Source organism: Neopsephotus bourkii, unplaced genomic scaffold (assembly GCF_033783945.1).
Source record: "Neopsephotus bourkii isolate Nb327-2 ecotype Australia unplaced genomic scaffold, CSIRO-AGI_Nbou_v1 NB_1825, whole genome shotgun sequence".
Taxonomy (NCBI): Eukaryota; Metazoa; Chordata; class Aves; order Psittaciformes; family Psittacidae; genus Neopsephotus; species Neopsephotus bourkii.
This window is the reverse complement of record NW_026902298.1, coordinates 10,251,024-10,263,411: the sequence shown is the minus strand read 5'-3', so window position 1 is coordinate 10,263,411 and position 12,388 is coordinate 10,251,024. Positions and strand designations below refer to the sequence as shown.

General features: G+C 45.7%; 1 protein-coding gene across 24 annotated transcripts in view; it reads left to right on the top strand.

The window, feature by feature from the left end:
• The first annotated feature begins 292 nt into the window (after positions 1-292).
• MADD (MAP kinase activating death domain) overlaps positions 293-12,388 on the top strand; it is a 71,647-nt gene continuing 59,551 nt past the window's right edge. For 15 of the 24 annotated variants that reach the window (XM_061343488.1, XM_061343487.1, XM_061343485.1 and 12 more), the window contains exon 1: positions 294-403. The gene's annotated coding sequence lies outside the window, so the exon portion shown is untranslated. Of the gene's footprint in view, positions 404-11,880; positions 11,922-12,388 lie in introns of all 24 variants that reach the window. The other 9 variants (XM_061343479.1, XM_061343467.1, XM_061343473.1 and 6 more) reach the window with 2 other exon arrangements.

Sequence of the window (12,388 nt, the reverse complement as noted above, 5' to 3'; positions counted from 1 at the left end):
AAGACTGGACTTGATGATCGTCAAGTTCTTTTCCGACCTGTTTAATTCCGTAATTCTATGATTTCCCTTCTGCTTACCAAGAGAGGCTTTAACGCCGTAATTTAACGCTCCATGTGGCCGATATGTCACAGGTAACCTACACACACCCTGTCTGCCCTCCCACCTTCCCTCCCCGCCATCTTGCCTCCCGCACGCCCCCCAGCGCTCCTTAAGCCGCAGCGCTCCCCTGCGGGAGGCTGGCGAAAGCGCCTTCACCTTTCCTTCCCTCCCCGCCGTCGGTACGAGTGGTTCGCTCCGCTTTCCCTCCCTCCCTCCCTCCCTGTGGGAGGCGGTGGTGCGTTCCGCTCCTGGCGCTCGATGCGGAACTGGCCGGGCGGCGCAGAGCGGCCGGGGGCGGTGGCAGGTGAGCGGGGACCGGGACAGGGGCCGGCCCGGGTTGGGTCCGGTCATCACGCAGGCGGCGGCGCGACCGTACGTGCGTGCACACACATGCCAAGAGCGGGGTCAGGCAGGGCAGCGCGGAGCCCGCCCGCCCGGTCGGCGGTGCCTGAGGTGATCCGCACACGGACAGCTGCGGTATGGTCCCCCTGCCCGCCCGCCTCACGCCTCCCCGCAGCCGCCCGGCGCTGTGGTGATTGCTCGGGTACGGCGAGCCCTTCCGCAAGGTCACTGCGGGAGGAGGCAGAGGTGCGGGGAGGGAGCGGAGCCGGCCGAGCTCTGCTCCATCCTCCCGGGGCCGCGGGGCTCCGGCGGCGGTGGAGCGGTCCCCGGCCGGGAGCGGGCAGGAGCCCCTGAGGGGGGTGTTTTGCGGGTTGTGCACGCACTGGAAATGGCGGGGAGGCCGGCCGGGGAGGGGGCTCGGCCGGGGCGGCGTGAGGGCACAGCGGGCCCGGGCCTCCCGCCGGCTGCTCCTCGCTCCCTGCCGGGAGGAAGCGGGCAGGACAGTTAGCACAGGTAGAACGGAGACTCGAGGCGGACCGGTCCCCCCTCTTCCCGCTCTGAAGAGGTGGGATGTGGAGCACTGGGAAGGGATTGCTGCAGTGATGTGACTGGAAAGGTGGTTTTACTCCTTGGTTTGTAAACAGAAGATCTTGTTACGCCCCGAGACAATAGAATAGGAAATCGACTTTCTACTAGTCAGTTTCTTAGCCTGTAAGTCAATAGCATTTTCCCCTCAGAAACGGGTGTCACCACCTTGCCGTGGTGCTCGGGTTTATTTTGAGGCAGGGAAAGCTTGGTCTGTGTTACTGTTTGTGTGCAGTCACGATAAAGAAGCACTTAGAGAAATGATAAGCCTTGGAGGAAACTGGTTTGTTGGCTTTCTTCTCTCCCTTTTCTCCCTGAACTTGCCCATATACCAATCTGGCAATCCGTTCTGCTTGCCCTAAGCAAGCCAGCCATTTTCTCTATGTTCAGTGTAACTCTGGGTCAGCATTTCTGTTGGTGTGCTCTCAAGTGTCCTTGCTGTGTTCTTTGCAGCATCACTTAGCTGCAAAAAGGATGTTACTGATAGACAGAAGCAAGGGGAAGGAAGATGTGTTGTGGTGTCCTGAGGGTCACATAACTAAAGCAAAGGCATCCAAATATAGGTTGTTTGGGAAGTGTCTCTATTTTTGGACTTCATACTGCTCGAACCTTGGGAACTGTTTTGGATGGACACGTAAAATACTTGCTGTTTTCAGCACTAGTGGAAACCTGCAATCTTGACACATCAGAGAGAGCAACTTTGACATCTAATATAGCTAAAATGCAGGTTTTGCAAGATCTCATCTGGCCATCCATTCATAGGGTGTTATGTAATACCGAGCTGATCTATCATTCCAGCTATAAAATAGTTGTTTTGCTTTACTGTTGTATCATTAGAAAATGCATAGCTCTTGGACCCAGTTTAATATACCCTGGAATTATACGCTCATGAATCATCTTACTGTGTATTTAATAAAATGCAGAATCATCAACCAGTCTTTCAAATGCTTTTGTTTGAAAAATAATAGTCTTGTTAGCCCTAAAAGATCTTGTACATGCCTATGTAGTGGTGCTGCAGTCGTATCACAAGTCTGGAGTTTGCTGTTTTTACCAGGTGAGAGCTTCAGGGTCCTACTGCATGTCCTGCTGAACCCAGGACACTGCGTTAGCTTCCACACAGGAAAAACAGTTCTAGATTTACTGGATGAGCAAAAAGGAAGATAACATCCACACTGGAAGAATGTTGTCCGTATAAAATGTGTAATATGGCCAAGATATGTTTTCATGCTGTATGGGTGATGTGCCAGGGTGGTGGATGATGAAGAACCAAAGGCTGTTAGCAACTGGCAAAAAAAATAGGTGTTCTGGTTTAAAGTTTTTATGGAAAAAACACAGTAGGTATTCTAAAGGCCAAACCTCTTCTTCAGCCCTGATACCATCCTGTAGCTCTTCTGAAAGCAGAGAGGGGGTGTATGTGATGAAGTCCAGATTGGTCTCTTTCAGAAGGATTTTGGAGATGGAGAAAAAAAGGTTTGAGGATTTTTATCACGAAGCCTTGCCAACCTATTAGCCAAATTAGCTTTGTACTTTTAGAGTAGCAGGAGTGATGGTTCAGCAGAAATAGCAAAGGCATCAGTGTATCTGATCTTACTGAAACACTTGCTTGTGTCATTTCCCTAAATTAAATGTTACCTTGATTTTATCTGGTGTGGGGTGAGGGGCACAGAGGCTCATCATTTATGGCTTTTTCCCCTGTCATCTTAAGCCATATCAAATATTCCAGTTGGGTATAGACAGGACATACTAGACATCCCTTTGGCAAGATGTTCGGTTTGGTCTGCTCAGTATCTTTTGCAATGAGTCATTTGAAAAAACAAATACTTGTGCCAATTTCTAGTATTAAATTAGCAAGTCACAAGTACTGCTGAATTTGCAGAGAACAAATCTTCTCCCAGTTTTTAATGTACAGCACTTGAGCTAATAGATTTCCTCTGATGCTTCTTCCCAGATGCATTTGTTAGAGAAATTACTTTCTTTTTTGGGGAAGAAATACTCTTAGAGATTTAGTGTATGAGAATGAATAACACGAGTTACTATGTAAAATTCAGTGTCTTGGCTTACATCTCACGCTGTAGTTTTTTATCTAGGTTGGTAGTGCCATCATGCTCACAAGGTGGAAACGGATACTTTTGTATTAAAACCAATTGCAGAGTTGAATGTTTCACTTAACTTTCCATGAGGAAGGAATTGGAGCCAGGCAATGCATTTGTTACAACCCAGATTAATTCCTGCAAATCTCCTCTGGCCTATTGTGCCTGCATTTAAGATGTACTGCATTACATTTCTGGGCAGCCCCTCAGTGGAAAGGCTTTGACGTAGTTATTCAACGCACTAGTAGAAAACACAGAATGCAGCTACTGATTGGGGATTAGCAGCAATGAGGAGAGGATTTAGAAACAAGAATGAAGGAGCTTGATATGCAAGATGAATATCATTTCCCCAGCTGAAACAATCTCCATCTAGCTCAAGGTATAAATTTTCATGAAGGAAAAGCATCGTTGGTGACTTAAACGCGAAATACAAATGAGCACCTTGAGGCATCCATTAAAAGGGAATGTTTTTTAGTGTGATAATCTGTTAATCTGTGGAACAATTGTGGTATTTCTTTTGATGACGGGAGGGTTTGCTGCTTTTCCTTCTCCACCTCAGGAGCTATGAAAAACTGTTAGGATGACCTCCTGTTCAGTCTCTGTAACCCAGCCTGTGTAATTCAGCTGGTCTTTGCTCTCCTGTCTGAGCTAGAAAATAATTTTAGAGCCATTAGATTTTTCCGTCACTGAGGCCTTTAAACCTGTCATGGCCACATGGAAATTACTGTTGATGGTTGAGGGACATGCTCCTGATCTGGCTTTTGGATCATAGAATAGCCAACTGAAACACCAAACCCAGCAAATCGGGTTGGAAGAGGTGACCCACATACTGCCAGGAGCTCTGAAATCTCTTTATAGCAGGGACCTCTCCAAAGGCTTTGCCTTTTGGTGCCCAGAAACCATGGAATTATGAGAGATTGCATTTACTTTTCATCACTGCTACTTGCAGGACCCTTGCAGTCATTTAAAGTAAGAAGTGCTGCTTAAATATGCCTAAATTACCTATGCTGAGGCAGTTCCCATGCAGTGGCATGGTGGTTAAATGAGAGACTTGTGTTTCCAGGTTCCTGTGAGAAATAATGCATCAGCAGAGCAGGAAGGAACAAAGTTCCATGGTTTTCTGTTTCCCCCACAGCCTTGAATATTTCACAGCAGCCCAAAAAAGGGTTGGTTGTGATGTTGCCTTTGATGTATTCTGTAATGTTTGTCAGATCTCTCCTTTTTTGTTTTGGTTGTAGTTAATTTCCAGACAGCTCTCCTAAACCCTATTTGTGATAATCAGGAAATTAACCTTGTTATTTTTACACAGGGGACAAAGAGACACAAATTGACAGTGATCTATCTGATGACTTCCAGGAGCTGTGTCTGTCTTATCAGCAGAGCAGCCTTTGTTGTCACAGAATCGTAGAATGGTTTGGGTTGGAAGGGACCTTAAAGCTCATCCAGTTCCAACCCCCTGCCATGGGCAGGAACACCTTCCACTAGAGCAGGTTGCTCCAACCTGGTCTTAAACACTGCCATTGATGGGGCAGCCACAGCTTCTGCAGGTGTCCTGTGCCAGTGCCTCACCACCCTCACAGAGAAGAATTTCTTCCTAATGTCTAATCTAAATATCCCCTTTGTCAGTTTAATTTTCTTAGTCTATTCCTTTGTCACATAGAATCATAGAATGGTTTGGGTTGGAAGGGACATTTAAGCATCTGCAAGTTCAGCACCACGGTTGTGTCCTGCTTCCCTTTATGTTGTAACTGAATTTGCCACTGTCAGTAGCAATGTCTGATCTTCTTGCCCATAGTTTTGACAGCAGCTTCCCTGGATCTCTTCTTGCCTGGGTATCTTGTACTTGGTCTGGAAAGGCTGTTCTAGCAGGGGATGGGGAGTCCTGCCTCTGCCTGTTTGCATCTCATCAGATAGCAGGAGGGGAGGAGTGCTTTTGGTGGTATTCACCAAAACTATGTCATGCATGAACACTGAGTCACTTTGCTGCTTGGTCTGTTTCCACTAGATAGTGGTTAAACTGTGCTCTGCTGGAGCTGGGCTGGGCATGCTCATTCTGTCCTCTAGGCGACCTAATTCTCTCACTCGCCTTCAGACATAGCCATCAGGTGTTGCGTTTCCCTCCTCCCTTTGCCATGGTGACTGCAGATGTCTAGAAGGTCCTCTTGGGACCCGTTCTGTCCCTAGGAGTTGCTTGAGGTGGTTCCTATCCCTTCTCTGTTCTCAGCTTGCTTCCCCCGATGTTTATGTGTGAGTCTGCCAGAAGCGTGCTTCTCACATCCTAGAGCTCTAGCAGAGAGAAAGTGGGCTTTACTCTTTGATTTCCTTTCAGTTTTGACCAGCTGGTACTATCATTTACCACCAGAATTAAAAGTAGGGTTGGTTTGAGAGTAGAAATTTCTGGTATTCCACAGTGCTGACGAAGGCAAGAGGGAGGCGTGCAGAGGGAAGGAATAACAAGGCAGGTGGCACATGTGGGGAGATACAATCACTGTTTCTAAGATGAGGCAAAACAGATACAAGGCTCTGCGTACCAGTTCTGTGGTGCTATCAACAGCCAGATAACTGGATTATTTAAAATACTTCTCTTTATTTTCTGGTTCTCATTATCCTGAGCAATATTTCAGTGTTTCCACACTGGTTGTGAGTGTCCTCCTTTTCTGCTTTATAAATGACAGGAATTTATTGTTGGGATCTCAGTGAACCTGCCATTTGTCCCTTTGTGCCCCATCTTCAGCAGTACCCTTTTCAGCTCTGGGGCCCTAATGCAAGAGGGACATGGAGCTGCTCAGGAGAGTCCAGAGGAGGCCACAAGGGCTGGAACACCTCTGCTATGGAGCCAGGCTGAGAGAGCTGGGCTTGTTCAGCCTGGAGGAGAGAAGGCTCCAGGGAGACCTCAGAGCAGCTCTAAAGGGGCTTACAAGAAATCTGGAGAGGGGCTTTTTACAAGGGCAGGTAGTGACAGGACAAAGGGGAATGGCTTTAACCTGACAGAGGGGAGATTTATGTTAGGCATTAAGAAGAAATTCTTCCCTGTGAGGGTGCTGAGGCGCTGGCACAGGGTGCCCAGAGAAGCTGTGGCTGCCCCATCCCTGGCAGTGTTCAAGGTCGGGTTGGACAGAGGGGCTTGGAGCAAGCTGCTCTAGTGGAAGGTGTCCCTGCCCATGGCAGGGGGTTGGAGCTGGGTGAGCTTTAAGGTCCCTTCCAAAACAAACCATTCTGTGATTCCATGAATTCGCCTGTATTTGGTGGTGGTGGTGCCAGGAGAGATGTCACCTGTTAAATGACACTGTGAATAGCTTGAAACCTATGTGAGAGAAGCCACTAGGCACTGGTGTGTTCCTCACTGCCTGTGGTGTGTCTTTTCTGCCTGCTGTCCTCTTGTACCAGTCTTTTCTCTGCACTGCTAGCCTAGAGCTGCTCACCGTGGCTGGGGAAGGAGCTGTGGCAAGGGAGAGCACTGAATAATTTAGCATCTGCATCTGCATCCAGCAGTTCTCTCAAATGTCACATGCTTTGTTGTTTTCTGGTTCATTTATTATGGCTGTACATTAGCAGTGTTTGCCTTTTGGAAAAAACATGTTATGGGAACTGCTGCTTCTCAAAAAGGGACTGGGCAGAGGGCTGGGAATGGAGGCATCTTGTCAGTGCTGGGGTCAACGCTGTGCTTAGAGGAAGTCTCAATTCAAAGCTGAAATCAAAAGCAATTCTGACTTGGAAAAATATTGTGATGCTGTTATGATTGCAGAAGGTGAAGCTAATTCAGTCGGGGGGCATTGTGTAGGTTTTGGATGTCCCCCTCTTTTTTCTCCCCACCACAGAGTGTGAGTGACTGTTACTGGAGATTTGAGGATCAATGAAAAGCTGATGAGACAGAGATAAAAGAGAAGGTTCTTGGGTTTTATGATGATGATGTTGCACAGGGAGAGGAAGCAAATGACAGACACAAAGAGTGAAGGGCAGGGAGCCAAAGCTCCTGTGTTGCTGCTGTTCTCTCATGCGAATCTCTGGAGATCATTTTTTAAATAAGAGGTGAATTTAAATTCAAGCAGTGGAGAGCAGAACTGCCGGGGTTGACAGAGGGGTTTTATGGCAGGATTTATGCTCCATGAGAAGATGGTGAGTGGTGCTTGGTGTGACCTGCATAATGAGGAGCTGCGGGGAGCATCACGAGAGAGTCATTTCAGGCAGTAAAGGAGGGAATGAGAATAAAGTCTTTAACCTAAATTGAAGTGAACAAAATGAACTGCAGCTGAGGCTAAAATCTGTCATCTTCCCTATTGCAAGCAGAGCACTGTAAAAGTGTTTGCTTCTCCTCCATTAGTTTATTGTGGATGATGTTCCCAAAGAGTGTAGCAGAATAAAATGGATATCAGTGTTTGCATTCCGTTCTTCTCACATGCTAATCTCTCACGGGTCATTCAAGGCCTAATTTTTCATTTTGTTTTTTGTTTTTATTTGCTTTTAACAATTAATAAATGAATTTCCCAGACACATGTTTTCAAACATCTACTGGTGGGTCCAACTGTGCTTCTGTGGGACAGGTATTGCTGGGACTGCTCCTTTGTATTTGCTGTTGCCTGCAAATTCCTCCTTACACAACATTTTTGTCAGCATATGTTGGTGCACATCCTTTTTGCACAAGGCCAAAGAAGCAGTTGCAGTGGGTCTCTATGGAAGCATCCTGTGGGTACCCAGAGGAGCAGCTGTAGTGGGTCTCTGTCGAAGCATCCTGTGGGTACCCAGAGGAGCAGCTGTAGTGGGTCTCTGTCGAAGCATCCCGTGGGTATCCAGAGGAGCAGCTGTAGTGGGTCTCTATGGAAGCATCCTGTGGGTACCCAGAGGAGCAGCTGTAGTGGGTCTCTGTGGAAGCATCCCATGGGTACCCAGAGGAGCAGTTGCAATGGGTCTTTGTGGAAGCATCCCGTGGGTACCTGGATAAGCAGATTTTGTCATGCTGTTGTTACTCAGCTGACCATGAGCAATGATGATATTTGAGATTTGTACTATTCATGGATATGGAAAACCTCACTGACTGGGAGGTGTTTAACGTTCTGCAGACACTACACAGGGAGTCTAGCTCAGGCTCTGAGGGTTGCCAGAAGGGGAGTATTCAGTGTTGGCTCTAGGCAGTCCTTGTGCCTGAGTGAAGCTTGTTTGTAGTGTGGGCAGTGCTGGGAGCTTTGGTGGTGGAGCGGGGGGGATGGAGCACTGCAGCTGCTCTATAAATAAACCCGAGAGGCTAAAATCTAGGGACTGAAGATTGGGTTGCTATGGAGATTGATCTGAAGCAGATTACCTGTGGGTCTGTTTTCACAGCATGTGCATGTGTGGCAGCTGCGTGAACTTGCATGTACAGCAGGCTTCTGTACTCAAACATTTGGCTGAAGCAGGGGGGAAGGAGGAGGTGACAGCACTGGAGAGCCAGCATATGACATATGACAGGGATGGAAATCGGTCACTATAGCAACCGAGAACCTGAACCAGCTTTACTCTGTGGTGCTGCAAAAAGGTTCCTGTCTGTGTGGCAGGATACTTGCGTTTGTGAACTAACTCTGGTCGTGTTCAGTCTGTTTGTTGGCATTTCTGTCTGTGCTACATCCATTTTGCTCGGATAATTAATGTGGAAGCTACAGATGTTTGGCTGTATCAATATTGTTTTCAGAAGGCAAAGAGATAACAGCATTCAGTAGGAAAGGAAGAAATCTTTATATCATTATCATTCTTCAGAAGGGCATCCAAGGATGTCTTAGTAGAACCAAAAACTATTTTCACAATTCTCTAATTTTCTTTAACCTGATTTATTCTGTCCTTTTCCTCAAGCTTTATGGCTAGATAGAAAGTGAAAACAGTTGGGATGCATCTGCTTTTCTATCTGTAAGGAACTCTTACTGACTCCAGTGATGCATGTGCTCGAGGGAGGATGCTTTTAGAATCTGCCTGCAGCTCTGTTCTCTGCTGGGTGATTTCTTATGCTTGGAACTATCCTCAAGCATTTTGTAGAACCACACCTATGTTACAGACTCACTAAACTAGATAAATATGCCATTGTCTGGTTGAGGCATGCTTGCAATGCTTTGAAATTGCCTTCCTTCTTTCTTTTTTGTGCCAAAGTGCTGGTATCTTTTTGGGAGTCCCAGCATTGCCTTGCACTGCTGCCTTGCCAAGGAGCATGGTAGCACACACAAAGCAGCTGCACCAGAATAGCAAGTTCATCCAGGTCTGACTTCAGAAGTTGTTCCATGTTCTGTCAAGCTCTGGAGAAGGGGAGGTGTACTCAGCTCATCTGTGCTTCTTGGGTTAGTGGAGTCACTGTAGTATCTGGATAATAGAGGCAAAGGGCTTCCTAGAATGCTGCATATTTTTAAGTATAAAACTACTAGCAGTGTTTAATGTTAATACAAGTGTTAAGCAGAGAAAGTATAAAATGGCTGATGTGGAATGAGAACTGCTTGTCTGCTTCTTTAAAAGCTTAGTACAAGCAAAAGTAGTGTGTTATATCAGAGTTAATGACTGGAATCACTTGAAACAAGCTTGGAAGAAGTAACCAAAATATCAGCAGTAAAGATTCCTTCAAGAATATTAAAATGTTAAGACAGGTCAAAACTACCGCAAACAGTTCATATTGTGCTTCAGTCTGTGTTGATTCCAATTCTACAGTGAGTTAAGTGGGATGCCTGGGCATACAGGTGAGATTGGCTAGTCCTGAGGTACTTGCACCTCTTTCTCACAGTTTAGCAGAGAGCTGTCTCAGCTGTCTGTAGTAAAGGTGTGTAATGTGAGAAAAGGAAACATAAATCAACCAAAAAGTGGGCATTGATACCTCTGGCCCTATTTGTGTTTGTTTCAGTTTAATCCAATTGGCATGGATCTTGAGTTCACAGGAAACAATGCACTAAGGTCAGGCATAGTGGCTATAGATCTGAACCGAGTACAGACTATCTTGGCTGAGAATAAATAGAAATTCAAGATGTTCCAAGGAACATAATTTACTTCCTTCTGGACATGGCTTGAAATCTGGTCTTTCACAAGGTGAGATTTCAGTGAACCAGAATTCATATGGCTTCTATCCTGTAATTCTTGCTGTCTCCATGACTTCCTCTCATGCTCTTCACTCACTCAGTAAATTGAATCACCTGACACTTCATTATATTCTAAAGGTATCCATGCCCTGGTGAACTGTGCAGTATGATCATTGTACCAGACAAAAGCTGGAGATAATGGAAGGAGAGACCTTTCTGCTGCCATTCTAAACTATGGAAGAGTTGCCAGGAAAGCAGGGCTTAACATTTGCCTGTTGGAAAACAATCTGCTCTCTTCCTATCTTTTTTTCAAGCAGTGATTCAAATACCTGCTGACTGTCATACAGCTGAGTGTAAGGCTGGACTATCAAAGCTGGGAGCTTCTGTGTGAAGAAAATGACTACGTGAGCCAAGTTGGGTTAACAGTTTGTTGTGTTATTCTTTGGCTAAGTGATGTTGTTTCTCTAGCCTGGTGTCTTAAGAAGACTGAAGACTCCAAGGGGTAGATGAGACAGGGGTGCTGTACAGTTCAGTTCAGTGTTTTGGGGCTAATGCTGGGTATTGATCTGACACAGATGGCTCTGACCTGATAGAACATCTGCTGCAGTTCTTTCATGCTACCGTATCCATTCTGCGGTGTGGTGCTTTTCATGTCTGTGTGTGTGTTTATGTAGACCTTTATTACTGTTAGGACTTCAAACTGCAGAATACAATGGAGATTGGCCGTTAAGCACTTGTGCTGCAACCTAAACCATGGATGTTTGGGGAATGTTGAAATGTAGAGTAGTGCCAGTAATAGAAGTGTTGTTTTGGACACTTTTTTGTCTTGAGTTACTTGTGGGTTAGTGCTGGCTCCTTGTCTTTGTGTCTAGGCTACTGTGCCAGTTTCTGGTAGTTTGTGAGTATTGCTGATAGCTGCTACAGTACGTAGGTAGTGTTAATTCTCACCAGCCTGTTCACCATCCATATGAGTGCTTATTTAAATCATAGTGTTCTCTGGTACGTGATCTGTTTGGGCAGTATGTTCCTGTGGTAGCCTTCACTTCTTCATTTTTCTCCTTTTCCTGAGCTTACACTGTAGGAAGTTTCTTCGCAAGTGTTGCTTGTGGATTCAGCCTTCCATGGGCTGGGTCAGAGATGCTTGCAAAGAGAAAGCACACTGCAGATGACCTTTACAGAAAGAGCTTGAGAGAGAGAAGAGGCCATCAATATCAAAACCTTTACCATCTCAGAGTCAAGATAGGCTCTCAGGTCAGGTCCAAACGCAAACATGAAAGAGGAGAAATGGAAGTACCTCTCAATTGTTTGATTTCTCTCTGTTCTAATGTACTTAGTCCATAAAATCTAGGAGCTAGAGAGAGGATGGTAGTAATTCTCTGAGAAAGAAACTACTTTACCTCTTTATTTCTTGTGGAGAAGCTGTCATCTGTAGTCCTGTGATCATAGGACATTAAATCACATTTTCCAGTTTCCTTTAGCTGCTTGCTCCTATACTTTTGTGCCTGCACAAGCATTTGTGTGGTCACTTGGTGAACAAAGTCATGGAAATAACCTAGGAAAAACAAAGGGAGGAGAAGGAAGGGTGTTAGTTTTAGTCCATATCAATTCCACAATCTGGTTCACCATGTAACTGCACAAGCACTTCTACCAACACAGAGGAGGGAATGACACTGGCCTGAAAGTAAACTTCTGGCAGAGAGGCAGAGAAAAGCAGGACTAATGCCTGTTTGTGTTGGTTTGTATAGATCATCAACTGTGGTGTCCGATTCTAACCAGGAGTAAGAAGGTGAGTTCCAGCAAATATTGATCTAATGCTCTTAAATTGATGCCGTCATCCCTTATTAGTTATCTGAAGAAGTAAGAGATTGAATAGGGGAAGGGAAAGCCTCTAAATGTGGTTCTAATTCTTCTACATCTTGCTCCAATCCAACAAAACTTCATCTTCCAAAAGAAAACCTTTGTCTTCTTATGACTCACTGCAACTGTGGCCTTGTTAAGAATACGTAGCCAAGTAAAGGAGACCCTAGAAGCCCCTGCAGAATATCTTTTATCTGTGGTCTTCCTGTGTTGCATTAGAAATCAGAAATCTTGGCAGGTGCTCAGATCTTATCTTGCAGCTTCAGTCTGGTCTGCTCAGATTCTCTTTTGAATTTTGATGGAGGTCTTCATATCACAAACCTCATTATCTCCTTTGCAGAACTGTGAGAAAGCTATTCAATAAATTGCAGTCATAAGAGATGTCCTCCAGGGTAG